Raw genomic sequence first — 18,841 nt, forward strand, 5'->3', positions numbered from 1 at the left:
GGGAATCTTTCCTTCCTTTGTGCTGCCGGAACTTTCTGTCATCTTTTTGTGGTCTCACGCCACTTCTAATAAGCATACCACACAATGTTCTACCCTCACCATCTAAACACATGGCCAAATTGATCATTAAGGTTTTCCACCTTTGTCGAAATGTGCCACTTTTTCAACAGTACTTGCTCAAAACTTGCATTGTTGCCACGCCGCCCAACTTTTTGGATGCTCAAAGAGGGACGCTTATGGCCCATTTTTCCTGCATCGCTATACCTTCAATAGTTTTCCTTTACACAATCCACAATAGTGCAAAAATTATCTGAATATAGAAATTTCTAATATCCAATTTGCATTTAAAGGGAGTCTTTCACCTGAAATCCCCATTATAGAGCACTAACATCAGGATCTCCATTACATTCCCCATATTAGAATGCTGCCTTCCATATTGTTGTCCATCGCCGATTTTCTCAGAAAAACACTTTTATTCAATATGTTAGTTATCTTCTGAAGGTGCCCAGGGGCGGCGTTCATGCAGCCGTTGCCCAGGCCCCTCCTCGCTTTTCATACGAAACCTCTCCCCTTTCACCCCTCTGGCCCGCCCTAGGTTCTTTTGATGACGTCCTCCACTTAGTGAGAAATCCAGCGCCAGCGCCGTTCAATAGATTTGCCGCGCCTGCACACTTCATTTTCCATTATGGGCAGAGGCACAAGGCCGGCTAGATCGGGATGTACGGGCTGGCACATGCGCATTAAACGCTCTTGTGCCTCTGCCCATAATGGGGAATGAAGTGCGCAGGCGCAGCGAATCTGTTGAACGGTGCTGGATTTCTCACTAAGAGGAGGACGTAATCAGAAGAACCTAGGGCGGGCCAGAGGGGTGAAAGGGGAGGGGTTTTGTATGGAAAGCGACAAGGGGGCTGGGCAACGGTCGCATGAACGCCGCCCCTGGGCACCTTCAGAAGCTAACTAACATATTGAATAAAAGTGTTTTTCTGAGAAAATCGGCGATGGACAGCAATATGGAAGGCAGCATTCTAATATGGGGAATGTAATGGAGATCCTGATGTTAGTGTTCTATAATGGGGATTTCAGGTGAAGACTCCCTTTAAGCTTGCCAGTATCTCACCGGCAAAGCTGGTAATTTAGTGCCCCTGCCGGTAATTTTTTACTGCTACTAATGAGTGATTCCATTGTGGAGCGCTCATTAAAGCCTCATGCAGACGTCCGTGGAACACGGTCCGTGAGATACTGGGCTGGCATTGCAGGAGCGCACGGTGTCATTGTTGTTATGACGCCGTGCGCTCCTGCAATGCCAGTCCGGTATCTCACGGACCGTGTTCCACGGACGTCTGCATGAGGCTTAACACAGCCTTTATTCCCCCCCCCTCCCCCGCACTTGTGTTAAGAAAAAAAATTCACCTCTGCCATTTCCTCGCACCGCGGTGAACACTGCGCTCCAGGGTGATGATGTCTTGCAGGTCCTGTCCTGAGCTTCCAGTCAGCAGTGAGTGTTCATCGCAGCACAGGCAAATGGATGAGGTTAGGTTTTTTTTGCAGAAGCAAAGAAGGGGGCACTAATGGGGGCATTATTCTTACTGGGGGAACTTATGGGTCCATTACTCTTACTGGAGGGAACTAATGGGGGGCATTAATTCTGGGGCAAACTAATTGGGGCATTACTACTACTGGGGGGGACTAATGAGGACACTATTAATTCTGGGGGCACTAATGGAGGTACAAACTAAGAAGACAGGTTGGCATTAGCAGGAGGTGCTTCAAACCCACATGCAGTTGTGCATATATATAGGGGAGCAGATCCTGCACTTGTGGCCCGTTGCTAATGGCAATCCCCAGCAAAATGCATACAATGGAGGATGCCCGCGGCGAACCACAAGTACCACAATAGACATCCTACACAAGGTAACAAGTGCGGATGTAATAATTAATATAACAATATAACAAAACAATAACAAACACAGGTGCACTCTGCAGTATTACTAAATCCTCAAACTGATTTTAAAATTGAGAGATTAGTCAACATGTCCTACATTGTAGAACATGTCTAAGCCCGGACACCGCGACAAGGTTTCTCAAGTAGCCCGGGACCCTACACTCTCCTACCTGAGCCGTATGGGCGATACCAGGAGCCAGTGGGCAAATTACAGGAGCATAAGGCCGACTCACAAACAACTCACCAGTTACCTCCAGCATGTGGCCATGCTTGCAATTGGAGGAGAGAGGAGTCTGTGAGTCCCACTCAAGACTTGCTGATATGTCCCAGGCCTCACAGGTGCACCTAAATGTGACCTGTAGATGGAAAACAGGCACATTTAAATAGGAGTTTATACACCTCCAGGAATCTATATATACAAACTAAGAAGACAGGTTGGCATTAGCAGGAGGTGCTTCAAACCCACATGCAGTTGTGCATATATATAGGGGAGCAAATCCTGCACTTGTGGCCCTATTTAAATGTGCCTGTTTTCCATCTACAGGCCACATTTAGGTGCACCTGTGAGGCCTGGGCCATATCAGCAAGTCTTGAGTGGGACTCACAGACTCCTCCCTCCTCCCATTGCAAGCATGGCCACATGCTGGAGGTAACTGGTGAGTTGTTTGTGAGTCGGCCTTATGCTCCTGTAATTTGCCCACTGGCTCCTGGTATCGCCCATACGGCTCAGGTAGGAGAGTGTAGGGTCCCGGGCTACTTGAGAAACCTTGTCGCGGTATCCGGGCTTAGACATGTTCTACACCGTAGGACATGTTGACTAATCTCTCAATTTTAAAATCAGTTTGAGGATTTAGTAATACTGCAGAGTGCACCTGTGTTTGTTATTGTTTTGTTATAGGGCACTAATGGAGGCATTATTAATTCTGGGGGGGCACTATTAATTCTGAGGGGCGCTAATGAGGGCATTATTAATTTTGGGGGGCGCTTTTAACTCTGGGGGGCACTTAATTCTGGGAGCACTAATGAGGGCATTACTATTACTGAAGGCACTATTAATTCTGGGGGACGCTAATGGAAGCATTAATAATAATAATGTGGGGGGCTAATGGGGGCTTTATTAATACTGGGGGCACTAATAGGGGCATTACTATTACTGGGGGCAGTATTAATTCTGGGGGACGCTAATGGAAGCATTATTAATACTGGGGGCAGGCATGGGATTCAGCCGGTTCGCTCCGGTTCTCCAGATCCGGTTGTTAAAATTACAGCCGGATCGGAGAACCGTGTTGCTGGCTGAATCCCGATCCGGAGCTCGGCAGCAGGTCAGGGGAAGATGCAGCAGAGCAAGGGAGAGGTGTCTCCCTTTCCTGCTCCTCTGATAGGCTGCAGGCACTTGGCTTGCAGCTTATCAGAGGCTGGCGCAGGCGGAGCGATGACATCATCGCGTCCGCCTGAGCCGAGATTTGTACTGTGTAGGACACAGGTCGGAAGAGGCCGGCATCGCTACCAGCATGGAGGTAAGTATTACTGTTTTTTTTTCTTTTATGTGGCGTGCTATGGGGCATCAACTAGGGGAGTTACTGGCACATGATGGGAAACACTATGGGGGCATTACTGGCACGGCGGGGAGTGGGGGAAACCCCCCACCGTGCGGTGTCAAAGGGTAAAGGGGATCAGTCTGGCCAAAAAGAGTAATAAGGGAGCAGGTCACCTCCTACCGCGTCCCTAATTCTGGCCCTGACTCCTCACTGTATGAGCCAACCCAGAAGGTAGGAGGGCTCATACTCCGGAACCTCGGGGCCCTACTAACCCTCAGGAAATCCCTGGACTAGGAGCAGGGTAAAGACTACCTGTTCCTCCACAACACGGACGAACAGGAGTCTCCACTGGCCAAGCTGCAAGGAGAGGGGAACACATACAGCTATAAGGAGATGGCAGGTAAGTGAAACCAGTAACACACTTACCTGCCACAGAAAAACTGACTGGAACCCGTGCACAAGTGCTGGTGTCCACACCAACATTAAAAGGACACAGCACACACCACAAACCACACAGGAACCCAGGACCACCATAGCTGCAATAAACGTGAGACACCACAAGAACATCTATGACCACAAGGGTGGCCCTCACTGGACAGATGGAATATGAAGACCAGGAGGATAGCTCCAGCATACACCATGGCTGGAGTACCCCTCCGCTTCAGGCATCCAGCAGAGACTCCCACACACACATAAACCCAGTGTTAACAAAACACTAGGAAGGGAGTTAACCCTTCCAACACCAGACAAGGGAAGGAAGCCACTTAAAAGGGAAGTGCACACACAAGCATAGGAAGCTACACGTTGCCGCCGGCAACAGCATGCGTGGCAACCATGTCATAGCAATCACCCAGAAGGCCGAGACACTGCCACTGCATGCTATAACAGCAACACGTTGCCGCGGGCAACCACAAGTGTGGCAACAGTGTCACAGCGTACACCATAGGCCATGACAATTACTGGCACATGATGGGGAACACTATGGGAGCATTACTGGAACATGATGGGAAACACTATGGAACATTACTGGCACATGATGGGGGACCCAATGGGGGGCATTACTGGCACATGATAAGGGATACTATGGGAGCATTACTGGCACATGATGGGGGACACTATGGGGGTATTACTGGCACATGATGGGGGATACTATGGGGGCATTAGTGACACATGATGGGGGATACTGTGGGGGCATTACTGGCACGTGATGGGGGATACTATGGGGCCATTACTGGCACATGATGGGGGAATCTATGGGGCATTACTGGTACATGATGGGGAAACTTTGGGGGCATTACTGGCACACTATGGGGGCATCTACTGGAACATCATGGGGGACACTATGGGAGCATTACTGGCACATCATGGGGGGCATCTACTGGGGGTATTACTGGCACATCATGGGGGACACTATGGGAGCATTACTGGAACATGATGGGAAACACTATGGAACATTACTGGCACATGATGGGGGACCCAATGGGGGGCATTACTGGCACATGATAAGGGATACTATGGGAGCATTACTGGCACATGATGGGGGACACTATGGGGGTATTACTGGCACATGATGGGGGATACTATGGGGGCATTAGTGACACATGATGGGGGATACTGTGGGGGCATTACTGGCACGTGATGGGGGATACTATGGGGCCATTACTGGCACATGATGGGGGAATCTATGGGGCATTACTGGTACATGATGGGGAAACTTTGGGGGCATTACTGGCACACTATGGGGGCATCTACTGGAACATCATGGGGGACACTATGGGAGCATTACTGGCACATCATGGGGGGCATCTACTGGGGGTATTACTGGCACATCATGGGGGACACTATGGGGGCATCTACTGGCACATGGGGGACACTATGGGGGTATCTACTGGGGCATTGCTGGCACATGGGGGACACTATGGGGGCATCTACTGGCACATCCTTGGGACACTATAGGGGGCATCTACTGGGGACATTGCTGGCACATGGGGGCATCTACTGGTGGCATTGCTGGCACATGGGGACACTATGGGGGCATTGCTGGCATATGGGGGACACTATGGGGGGCATTGCTGGCACATGGGGGACACTATAGGGGCATTACTGGCACATCATGGGGGACACTATGGGGGTATCATATACTGGCACATCATGGGGGACACTATGGGGGCATCTTATACTGGCACATTATAGGGACACTATGGTGTTGGATTGGGGGAAGAACACTATGGGGGCACTAAGAAGGGGCATTTATACTGGCACATTCTGGGTGACACTGGGGGAATCTTATACTGGCACATTATGGGGAAGAGGAGAGGAGCACTATGTGGGCATTTACTAGGGACATTATATAGGGGTATTTTATACTTGCACACATTATAGGGGCACTATGGGGACATTAGCTCAACTGGGGGCACTGAGGGAATGTTTTTGTACTGGCACACAGAACGGGAGCATTTTTAAATTAGTGCACATTATTATTATTGAAGGTGGCAGGTGAGTTGTTAAGAAGGTAGGAGGATGATGAAAAAGTAAGAACCTAAGATGTCTTTTGCCAAACTGCAGAGACGAGAGATGGGTGAAAAATCATCATGGTCGTCTGCTCTCAAAGGAGAAGATGAAGAAAGAGAAGGTCTGCATCAGAGGAGAAGTCACTTGATGTAAGAGGTATGTGGTGCTGTATTCTGGATAGCACAAAATATAATATGTCTGCAAATATGTCGAGTGTAGTGTCTATCTAATAATTTTCAAAGACCCTTTGGACCCGGGATACTCAACTTATAATTTAATTCAAATAGCCTAGTTGCCTAGACTAGTAAACTCCCGTTTCTGGTCGGTATAAAACTTAACATTTATTTCATTTTATTTATTAGAAAAATAACATAACGGGAGAACAAAGAATAGTTTACAATTCTAGGTGTGGTAGGGCACTAGTGGCTGGGATAGGGGTTACTTCACCCATATAATCAACCCCATAGCATCCATTTGTCCCACTTTTTCCTTTTTGTCAGCAATAGTTTTACTTTGTTTGCCTAGGTGAGCATAATGCTAGGATGCACTTGTTCATTCACCCTAAGTCTCTGGAATGTCCAGTGATTTTCCTTTTGTGCAATTCTCAGCCACTGGTGTTCAGACACGATCGAGTCTGCAGTTAATCCGTGCTGTAACACTTGGTCCTACCTACTCCTAATCTAAAAACTAGCACAAGAGCTCCCCCAACATGTTTCACCACTGGATGTGGCTTCTTCAGGGGATGGAGCTACTATCAACAAGAATGCTTTACCACTACACCCTTTTAAACATTAGGGGAGGGTCATTAAATATTCTATGGCCAAACACTGCCAAGCATTCCTGTCTGACAGACCAGTAGCCCAATCTAGTACCTTCGTGATGTTTTTCCAATCGTTCCGTCACTTCCTTTATTCCTATAGTGGCTCTGCGCCTGTGTGAAAACTCTAAGCTCCGGTCCGAGAAGCTGTAAGGGTATGCGCATGCGCAAGGTCTTTAACTTTTCCAGTATCTCGTCCCTGCGCTTGCACACAAAATTTAACTTTTTCGCTCAAGGAGTTATGTTACAGCGCATGCGTCAGATCTTAGATTTTATTCTATTCGCAGTATGTTATGTTGCGCATGCGCAGGATCTTTAACATTCCGATCTGAAATAAAAAGACCATAGGAATATGCGCTTGCGCACGCCGTACGAGTATGCGCATGCGCAAGATCTTTAACTTTTTCCAATATACCGTCCCTGCGCTTGCGCAAGAACTTTAACTCCTTAGCTCAAAGAGTTATGTTACAGCGCATGCGTCAGGTCTTAGATTTTATTCTATTCGCAGTATGTTATATTGCGCATGCGCAGAGTCTTTAATATTCCGATCTGAGATCCAAAAGACCATAAGAATATGCGCTTGCGTAAGGTCTTTAGCTTTTTACAGTATATCATCCCTGCGCTTCCATGAAAACTCTGACTTTAGGTCAAAGAATTACATTACAGGGCAAGCGTCGGATCTTAGGTTTTATTCAACTTGCGATATATAGTATTGCGCTTGCGTGAAATCTTTAACATTCCGATCTGAAATATTGCATGAAACTACTTACATCTACGCTTGCCTTCTGGTATATTAGTAGGGTATATTGATTTTAGACCTTGGTGTAGAAATTAACTTTCAGACCGAGAATGTAAAGTCACGGCTCATATATTGAGACTCAGAATTCATATAGCGACATTTTTATACTGCCGTTGTATATGCGCATACCTTTTACCTTTTACCTTCAAGTTATGAGGATAGTATCACTGCACATGTATGTGGACTTGGATATTCTTATCATTTTATTATTATTTCCTTCATTCCCATGTCAGTATTACAGATATAGTCATAAAATAACTATACCTGCATCTGAACCTAGGATGGTATTATTTTATCAGTCCTTCATCTCTTTATACCTTTCTTTTTACATTGTCAGTTCTTATGTGCATATATAGTTCCCATGAACTTTATCCCCATACATTCGCCTTTTATAGTTATTATTTTTTATTTTTAAGTTCACTATTATTTTCGTCTTTTATCCCTATTTTTATAGTGAAGAATATGATTGAATCTGATTCAATGGACTGAGGGTTACTGTCTTTATTCTACCAGGTAGTTATACATTTCTCTTATTTCCTTCTTTTTTCTTTTTTTCATAGTGATATTATTTACTTTTTTGGGGGGTGTACCTCCTAATATCTAGATAAAGGCTGTGAAGGAAAATCCTTCATTCAGGCCCTGTGGACTCATTGTACCCAGCCTATGTATCCAACGAGCCTCACTTTGTAATAATTTTTTATCAAAGTTGCCACCCCTTGGTCCTAGGGCTATTTTCTCTATGCCCCAGAATCTTAAGACGGAGCTTTTGTTATTGTGGAGGTATTTAATATGTCTGGCAATTGATGTGTCTTTTCCGGTTTCGATGGTACTGATATGTCCTGAAATACGACGTCTCAACTCCTGTACAGTTTTTCCCACGTATAGTTTTGGGCATGGGCAAGATGCCAAGTATACTACCCCCTGTGTTTTACACGTGATAAGTTGTTTGATCTCATATTCTTTCTTGTCCGTAGGGTTTATATACTTTTTTATGCGCGGGACATATCTGCAAAAGGAGCAGTCTCACATGGTGAGGATCCTCGGTATCTTTCAACCAATTTCCCTGGACTTTCTCCTTTTTCCATCAAATGGCTATGAACCAGCTGATCTTTAAGGTTCTTGCCCCGTCGGTATGTCACTGATGGATTAGAGGTAAGTATCGTATTTAGGTCTCTGTCAGATTTTATTATATGCCAGTGTTTCTTCAATATTCCATATATTTCTTTATTGTATCCGTCGTAGGTACCTATACACCTGATGATGTCATTTTTCTTCGGGGTAGTTTCCTTAAGGAGATCTTCTCTCTTCGTTCTGTTAGCTCTGTTATAAGCTTTTTTCAAGGGATTTTTGGGGTACCCTCTCTTTCTAAATCTCTGAAGAAGTTGTTCACTTTCCTTAGAGAAAGAGGCCTCGTCTGAACAATTCCGGCGTGCCCTCAAGTATTGGCCTACAGGAATTCCTTTCTTCAGAGATGTGGGATGCCAGCTATTCCAATGCAGGTAACTATTTGTTGATGTTGGTTTTCTAAAAACCTCTGTTACCAAGTGACCATTTTCAGTCTTCTTGATTCTCAAGTCAAGAAACACAATCTCCTTTTCCTGGATCTCATAGGTATATTTCATCCCTATACTGTTGCGATTTAATTTCTGAGTAAATTCACAAAACAAGGAGTGACCCCCATCCCATAGGATGAGAATGTCGTCTATATATCTAGTCCAAAATATAATGTGGCAGACATATGACGACATTCCCTCCGTAAAAACGTGATTGTTTTCCCACCACCCTAAAAATAAATTAGCATACGTAGGGGCACATGACGTCCCCATCGCAGTACCATTAATTTTCAGATAGAATTGTCCCTGAAAAACAAAATAGTTGTGCTCCAAAACAAACCTTAGTGAGGACAGAACAAATTGGTTATGCCTATTGAAGTTCTGACTTGTCGTGTTTAAGTAGGACTCTACTGCGTGCATTCCTAATGAGTGTTGGATATTACTGTAGAGTGACTCTACATCCAAACTGGCTAAAATTGTGTCTTGTGTTACAGTGATGTCATTAATCTTCAAAAGAAGATCTTTTGTATCTCTAATATACGAGGGTAGGGTGGTCACAAAAGGTCTCAGTACTTGATCGATGTATTCGCTAACAGATTGTGTGAGATTGTCGTTACCCGACACGATTGGTCTTCCTGGAATTGGTTGTTTATCCTTGTGCACTTTTGGGAGAGCATAGAAGGTGGAAATCGTTGGGTTTTTGTTGTAAAGATATTTAAATTCGTCTTTTGTTATTAGGTTTTCCTGAAGTGCTCCATCTAGCAGTTTTTTAAGGTCGTTAAGAAATTCTTTTGTGGGGTCACTCATCAGGGGTTGATAGGTTGATTTATCTTTCAAGAGTCTCAGCACCATGTCAACATAGTCACTCCTGTCTTGAATGACTATGTTGCCCCCCTTATCACTCGGCTTTATTATGACATCTTCATTTTTCCTGAGGATATCCAGGGCTTTTTGTTCCTCATCATTGAGATTCTGCACTAGGTGGTCTTTCCTCATTTGTAAGGATTTGATATCCTGAGTGACCAACTGTACAAAAGTCTCAATTTCTTGGAACTGTGTGAACTGTGGAGTCATTTTTGATTTTGGTCTTAAAGTTGAGAAAGGAGGTTCAAGATTGATTTGGTAACCCTCACTTTCTTTCTGTAGTGACTCCAAGATCTCCACACATCTCCTCTCTTTGTCGTATAGTCTCCGTGAATCACTTTCTTCTTGTTTGTGTACCTTATGCAAAGCTAACTTTCGCGCAAAAAGGTTCACATCCTTGATCCATAGGAACTTATCACATTGTGGGACCGGAGTAAAGGTAAGGCCTTTACTTAAAAGCATTTTTTCTGATGGTTTTAAGACATGTTTTGACAAATTGATGACTTGTTTATCATCTGGATCAATTTGATCCTCAAAACATGTCCCAGCAGTTATTTGCTGTAGCCCCACCTCTCTCGGTCCCTCAACTGGACCCCTGTTTGGCCTAAAAAAAGGGGGGCAATAGTTGTTGTTTTTTCTCCCAACCCCATATTCACTTGTGATGAATATGCCTGCATTAAAGGTTGTGATGTTTGAGGTTGGAACACTGCTTGCGCCTGACTCGTATTCCCTCCCTGAGATGTACCAAAGGAGAAGGATTGTGTAGGTTGTAAGGATTGCACACTTGGAGGGAGATAAGATGGTACAGATATCCCACTTGCACTTAATGTGCCTTGTTTTCCTGTTGGATCTCTTATACATGATTGAAAAGATTCACGTCTTTCTAGGGATGATTTCCTTGGGGGGTATTGTCTTTTTTTGGTCTTACGTTTGGTTCCCTCGGAACGATTCCCTTGTCCCGTGGAACTGTATCCTGACCCCTCTGTTCCTGAGGTTTCCGTTTCTGAATTGTCCCTATATATTCTTTGTGGGTTTCTGTTATTCCCTCTATTCCTCCAAATGTACAAGCGATTACTCTCAAAGTCTGACCGATCTCTAAGATATTTTGCGTGTTTCCTTTCTTTAATTTCGTTTTGCAACGTATCTATATTTTTCTTTATTTTTTGTTCCAAATCAGGAAACTCCGGGTGTTGGCCAAATTCCTGTCTTTCTCTGATTTCTTTCTCCAGTTGTTGATCTACCTTCTTAAAAACTTCCTTTTCATATTCTGCTAAATATTTTAGTAATCTCAAGGAGCACTCTGTTAGGAGGTCTTCCCAACCTTTAATAAACTGAGTATCTTCTAGATGTACGTTTGGTCTCAGAGGAATACGTAATCCTCTGTATACCATGCCCTGTTGTATGTAAGTTTCCAAACTTGCTACCTCCCACCAAGATCGTATGTGTTGGCTATATGTCTTATTGAGGTTCCTGAAGGCTATATTGATATCTGTCTGGCCCAGCGGAATATGTATGTTTGAAAACACCTGACTTGCCTCTATGGTAAGATTCTCCAAGCTCAATTTTTGCTTGAGGAAACCTGCCATATTAGTCCCTCAGAGATCTTTATTTTGATTCTTTCATCCTTTTTTAGAAAAAAATTATTATCAAAATGAGGTAGTGAATATCCTATTGAGCTATATTAGTAGATTGTATATATTTATATATGTATTTATTTTTATGTATTCAATGCCCTACCTAGAATTTTTTGTGTGGTGTATACATGGTGTATTTATGTATGTGTGTGTGGTGTATACATGGTGTATTTATGTATGTGTGTGTGGTGTATACATGGTGTATTTATGTATGTGTGTAGTGTATACATGGTGTATTTATGTATGTGTGTAGTGTATACATGGTGTATTTATGTATGTGTGTGTAGTGTATACATGGGGTATTTATGTATGTGTGTGTAGTGTATACATGGTGTATTTATGTATGTGTGTGTAGTGTATACATGGTGTATTTATGTATGTGTGTAGTGTATACATGGTGTATTTATGTATGTGTATGTGGTGTATACATGGTGTATTTATGTATGTGTGTGTAGTGTATACATGGTGTATTTATGTATGTGTGTGTAGTGTATACATGGTGTATTTATGTATGTGTGTGTAGTGTATACATGGTGTATTTATGTATGTGTGTGTAGTGTATACATGGTGTATTTATGTATGTGTGTAGTGTATACATGGTGTATTTATGTATGTGTGTGGTGTATACATGGTGTATTTATGTATGTGTGTGTAGTGTATACATGGGGTATTTATGTATGTGTGTGTAGTGTATACATGGTGTATTTATGTATGTGTGTGTAGTGTATACATGGGGTATTTATGTATGTGTGTGTAGTGTATACATGGTGTATTTATGTATGTGTGTAGTGTATACATGGGGTATTTATGTATGTGTGTAGTGTATACATGGGGTATTTATGTATGTGTGTGGTGTATACATGGTGTATTTATGTATGTGTGTGTGGTGTATACATGGTGTATTTATGTATGTGTGTGTAGTGTATACATGGGGTATTTATGTATGTGTGTGTAGTGTATACATGGGGTATTTATGTATGTGTGTGTAGTGTATACATGGTGTATTTATGTATGTGTGTGTAGTGTATACATGGTGTATTTATGTATGTGTGTAGTGTATACATGGTGTATTTATGTATGTGTGTGGTGTATACATGGTGTATTTATGTATGTGTGTGTAGTGTATACATGGTGTATTTATGTATGTGTGTGTAGTGTATACATGGGGTATTTATGTATGTGTGTGTAGTGTATACATGGGGTATTTATGTATGTGTGTGTAGTGTATACATGGTGTATTTATGTATGTGTGTGTAGTGTATACATGGGGTATTTATGTATGTGTGTGTAGTGTATACATGGTGTATTTATGTATGTGTGTGTAGTGTATACATGGTGTATTTATGTATGTGTGTGTAGTGTATACATGGTGTATTTATGTATGTGTGTGTAGTGTATACATGGTGTATTTATGTATGTGTGTGTAGTGTATACATGGGGTATTTATGTATGTGTGTGTAGTGTATACATGGTGTATTTATGTATGTGTGTAGTGTATACATGGGGTATTTATGTATGTGTGTAGTAGTGTATACATGGTGTATTTATGTATGTGTGTGTAGTGTATACATGGTGTATTTATGTATGTGTGTGTGGTGTATACATGGGGTATTTATGTATGTGTGTAGTGTATACATGGGGTATTTATGTATGTGTGTGTAGTGTATACATGGTGTATTTATGTATGTGTGTGTAGTGTATACATGGTGTATTTATGTATGTGTGTGTAGTGTATACATGGTGTATTTATGTATGTGTGTGTAGTGTATACATGGGGTATTTATGTATGTGTGTGTAGTCTATACATGGGGTATTTATGTATGTGTGTGTAGTGTATACATGGGGTATTTATGTATGTGTGTGTAGTGTATACATGGTGTATTTATGTATGTGTGTGTGGTGTATACATGGTGTATTTATGTATGTGTGTGTAGTGTATACATGGTGTATTTATGTATGTGTGTGTAGTGTATACATGGGGTATTTATGTATGTGTGTGTAGTGTATACATGGTGTATTTATGTATGTGTGTGTAGTGTATACATGGTGTATTTATGTATGTGTGTGTAGTGTATACATGGGGTATTTATGTATGTGTGTGTAGTGTATACATGGGGTATTTATGTATGTGTGTGTAGTGTATACATGGTGTATTTATGTATGTGTGTGTAGTGTATACATGGTGTATTTATGTATGTGTGTGTAGTGTATACATGGGGTATTTATGTATGTGTGTGTAGTGTATACATGGGGTATTTATGTATGTGTGTGTAGTGTATACATGGGGTATTTATGTATGTGTGTGTAGTGTATACATGGGGTATTTATGTATGTGTGTGTAGTGTATACATGGTGTATTTATGTATGTGTGTGTAGTGTATACATGGGGTATTTATGTATGTGTGTGTAGTGTATACATGGGGTATTTATGTATGTGTGTGTAGTGTATACATGGGGTATTTATGTATGTGTGTGTAGTGTATACATGGTGTATTTATGTATGTGTGTGTAGTGTATACATGGGGTATTTATGTATGTGTGTGTAGTGTATACATGGGGTATTTATGTATGTGTGTGTAGTGTATACATGGGGTATTTATGTATGTGTGTGTAGTGTATACATGGTGTATTTATGTATGTGTGTGTAGTGTATACATGGGGTATTTATGTATGTGTGTGTAGTGTATACATGGGGTATTTATGTATGTGTGTGTAGTGTATACATGGGGTATTTATGTATGTGTGTGTAGTGTATACATGGGGTATTTATGTATGTGTGTGTAGTGTATACATGGTGTATTTATGTATGTGTGTGTAGTGTATACATGGGGTATTTATGTATGTGTGTGTAGTGTATACATGGGGTATTTATGTATGTGTGTGTAGTGTATACATGGGGTATTTATGTATGTGTGTGTAGTGTATACATGGTGTATTTATGTATGTGTGTGTAGTGTATACATGGGGTATTTATGTATGTGTGTGTAGTGTATACATGGGGTATTTATGTATGTGTGTGTAGTGTATACATGGTGTATTTATGTATGTGTGTGTGGTGTATACATGGGGTATTTATGTATGTGTGTAGTGTATACATGGGGTATTTATGTATGTGTGTGTAGTGTATACATGGTGTATTTATGTATGTGTGTGTAGTGTATACATGGTGTATTTATGTATGTGTGTGTAGTGTATACATGGTGTATTTATGTATGTGTGTGTAGTGTATACATGGGGTATTTATGTATGTGTGTGTAGTCTATACATGGGGTATTTATGTATGTGTGTGTAGTGTATACATGGGGTATTTATGTATGTGTGTGTAGTGTATACATGGTGTATTTATGTATGTGTGTGTGGTGTATACATGGTGTATTTATGTATGTGTGTGTAGTGTATACATGGTGTATTTATGTATGTGTGTGTAGTGTATACATGGGGTATTTATGTATGTGTGTGTAGTGTATACATGGTGTATTTATGTATGTGTGTGTAGTGTATACATGGTGTATTTATGTATGTGTGTGTAGTGTATACATGGGGTATTTATGTATGTGTGTGTAGTCTATACATGGGGTATTTATGTATGTGTGTGTAGTGTATACATGGGGTATTTATGTATGTGTGTGTAGTGTATACATGGGGTATTTATGTATGTGTGTGTAGTGTATATATGGTGTATGTATATGTAAACATGTGTCGTGATGCCGCGTATCTGCCGTTGAGTAGGGAACCTGTTGTTAAAAATTTTAATCCCACCCCTGACTGGGGGCACTATTAATTCTAGGGGACGCTAATGGAAGCATTATTAATACTGGGGGCACTAATATAACTGAGAGCCACAGTACAACAGCGACATACACCCGGTGTTAAGCCACGGGCACCTTTGGGGGTATGGCTTAACTTGGCCAGTATTTTTTGTGGGGAAAGTTGGCAACCCTATTTTGCATTAAATAATGAAATAATACAGAAGGCGGGCTCTAATATATAGAGAAGAACCAAACACTTTCTGGATCAATATTGTAAATGTAATAATACAAATCTATAGCTCAGATCAACAAGAGGGAAGGACATAGGACAAAAGTAGGGACTGTTCCTTTCAAAAGAGGGAGACTTGGAAGGTCTGTACTAGTCTGTATACGCCACTGTCTGTTCGCCTACAGAATTAGACAATAAAGTTTTTCTTGTTCAACCAAAGGAAAAAGGAACAAAAAAAGAAGAAGCCACGCCTCTGTCGGCTGCCTCCGGTGACGTAATTTGTCACAGCCAAAAGGAAGGAAAAAAAAAAAAAAAAACACTGAAGATGGCGGCGATGTGTGACCGGGAGTGAAGGAAGTTGCCCGTAGCCCGGTGTAGCTGCAGTTCGGAAGCCGTGTGAGTGCTGCTGCCGGTGACGGCGGGGGGATTAGCGCTGCGGTTACCGGGAGGCCTGCGCGGCTGTCCCTCCATGCTTCCCTTGCTCTGAGCTTAGTTCTTATAGAAGTCAGTTACTCGCTGAGTGTGGGCGGGAGGGCATGCTGGCACTTGTGGTGCCCTCAGGAGGGGAGATAGCTGCCCTGTATTACCGCCTGGCGGTGCCGCGGTCAGTGGTCTCCATGTTGTAGTCAGTGGCGAGAGAAACAATATTATAGAAGGATCCAAAACGGATAAAGTGTCTGTGTCTGCAGTGTAACCGGTGGCCCCTGTGGGGTCCCTCCTGGTGTCTGACGTCTCCCCTCAGCTGGTACATACTGTCATGATGTCCAGAGATAGGACCGCAGTCCGTCACATGGCGACCTGTGGACTGTAATGGGGTCAGGTCCTTATACTGACACAATCTGCGCCTCCTATAGGGCCAGCGCTTCCTCACCTGGGGCCTCGGGGGCTGTAATGGGGTCAGGTCCTTATACTGACACAATCTGCGCCTCCTATAGGGCCAGCGCTTCCTCACCTGGGGCCTCGGGGGCTGTAATGGGGTCAGGTCCTTATACTGACAGAATCTGCGCCTCCTATAGGGCCAGCGCTTCCTCACCTGGGGCCTCGGGGGCTGTAATGGGGTCAGGTCCTTATACTGACACAATCTGCGCCTCCTATAGGGCCAGCGCTTCCTCACCTGGGGCCTCGGGGGCTGTAATGGGGTCAGGTCCTTATACTGACAGAATCTGCGCCTCCTATAGGGCCAGCGCTTCCTCACCTGGGGCCTCGGGGGCTGTAATGGGGTCAGGTCCTTATACTGACACAATCTGCGCCTCCTATAGGGCCAGCGCTTCCTCACCTGGGGCCTCGGGGGCTGTAATGGGGTCAGGTCCTTATACTGACAGAATCTGCGCCTCCTATAGGGCCAGCGCTTCCTCACCTGGGGCCTCGGGGGCTGTAATGGGGTCTGGAGCAGATTTTACCAGCCGGAATAGCACGGCATGGGTTTGTCCGTGACGCCCGAAGCGGATGTGAATGAGGCCTGCGCTATCACTTGCTGTGTGACTTTGTCCAGGACAGTGCGGGAGGTTTTTATTTTTTTTAGGCCTGGGCTACACAGAGACTTGTGCAGCACTGCCGATTAACTTTAAAGGGTTTGTCCCATCTCAGACAATATGCCCCCATTGTTTGATAGGTGGAGGTCCCGCACCTACAACGAGAACGGAGCAGGGAAATGAACGGAGGGTGCACCGTGCAGCCGCCCTCCATTCATTTCTATGGGGCTGCCAAAAATAGCCGAACGCTGTCTCGGCTATTTCCGTCTGCCCCATAGAAATGAATAGAGCCGCTGCGTGCATGTGTGACCGCGCTCCATGGAGTACGGGGTCCCTGTACTCCTGACCAGCAGTAGGACCTCCACAGATTTAATGGTTATCCTCTATCCCGTGGACAGAGTATAACACAACTAGAGTACCCCTTTAACCATCAGGTGTGCAGTCCAGCAGCTTGCATACAGTGTGTCTTTGTATGGCAGCTGTAGCTTCATAGAGAACGTCAATCAAAAAGTCTCTGAATAGTCCAGGCCTTAATGTGGACTATGCTTAAAGGGGTATGTCTCATCATGGACAATGGGGGCATATCCCTCGGAGATGCCACCATTGTCTTATAGTGGTGGGTCCCACTGCTGGGACCTGCACCTACATCAAGAGCGGAGCCCCACAAGTGAAGGAGGGTGCACTGTGCATGCGCAGCCTCCCTCCGTTAATTTTCTATGGGGCCGGCAAAAATAGTCAGCCCCATAGAAGTGAATGGGAGCGGGGGCCGCACATGCGCGGTACGCTTCTATTCACTTCTATGAAGAGCCGCGCCGGACTGTAGTCCTCCAGCCACACCACCTTGCGGGGGCTTCGTTCTCGATATAGGTGCGGGTCCCAGCGGTGGGACCCGCACCTATAAGACAATGGGGGCATATCTTAACGATATGCTCCCATTGTCCATGATGAGACAACCCCTGTAAGTCCTCATGCATTTTTCATCCATGTGCTATCTGCATTTTTTGGTGTATAGCACACTGACCCGTAAATTATTTATACTGATGGGAGTGAGGAAAATGTGGGGTACATGGAAGTTACCCATATTATGGGCGATATCATTTATCATGTAGATAATGTGAATACAAGGCACTTACTAATGTACTGTGATTGTCCATATTGTCTGCTTTGCTGGCTGGATTCATTTTTCCAGCACATAATACACGGCTTGTATCCAGGGGTTATGGCCCCCGCTGCAGCGCAGATACAAGGAGGCCGGGACTGGAGCTGCTGTGCACACGTTCCTATACACTTTCCTAGGGTCCCGACCACCATGGGTTCTCAGCTGATTGCTGTGTGCAGCCACGACCGGGTGCCTTGTATTAACTGCATCTAATGGTAAATGTCATCTGCCGAAGTCAGACAGCCCCTTCAACTTTTTAAAATTAATTTATGTTGTGTGTAGAATTTTTTATTTTTTTTTGGCTATTGAACCAAATCAAAGTCTCCTGGAATGGTCTGAATAGTCCTGAAGTCTGTAGTCATTAAATGTGATGCGACCACAGAGTCTCGGGGCGTTAGTCACGGCGTATATCTAGGATACAGGGTAATAAGATTCATCTTGGAGGGATTCTCAACATGAGCATTTAGTGTATATCCAGAGCATATGGCGTAAGTGTCTGATGACGAGGGTCTCCTGGCAGTCACATTCAGATGGAGGATGACTGGCTCACTTCACTCACATTTGGGAGATACGG

General features: G+C 43.7%; 1 protein-coding gene across 1 annotated transcript in view; it reads left to right on the top strand.

Moving 5' to 3' along the window:
- Positions 1–15,888: 15,888 nt before the first annotated feature.
- The window catches only part of MBTPS1 (membrane bound transcription factor peptidase, site 1), a 55,545-nt gene continuing 52,592 nt past the window's right edge, over positions 15,889–18,841 (top strand). Inside the window, exon 1 of the mRNA XM_040409536.1 lies at positions 15,889–16,032. The gene's annotated coding sequence lies outside the window, so the exon portion shown is untranslated. The remainder of the gene's footprint in view (positions 16,033–18,841) is intronic.

This window comes from Bufo bufo, chromosome 10, assembly GCF_905171765.1.
Source record: "Bufo bufo chromosome 10, aBufBuf1.1, whole genome shotgun sequence".
Lineage (NCBI taxonomy): Eukaryota > Metazoa > Chordata > Amphibia > Anura > Bufonidae > Bufo > Bufo bufo.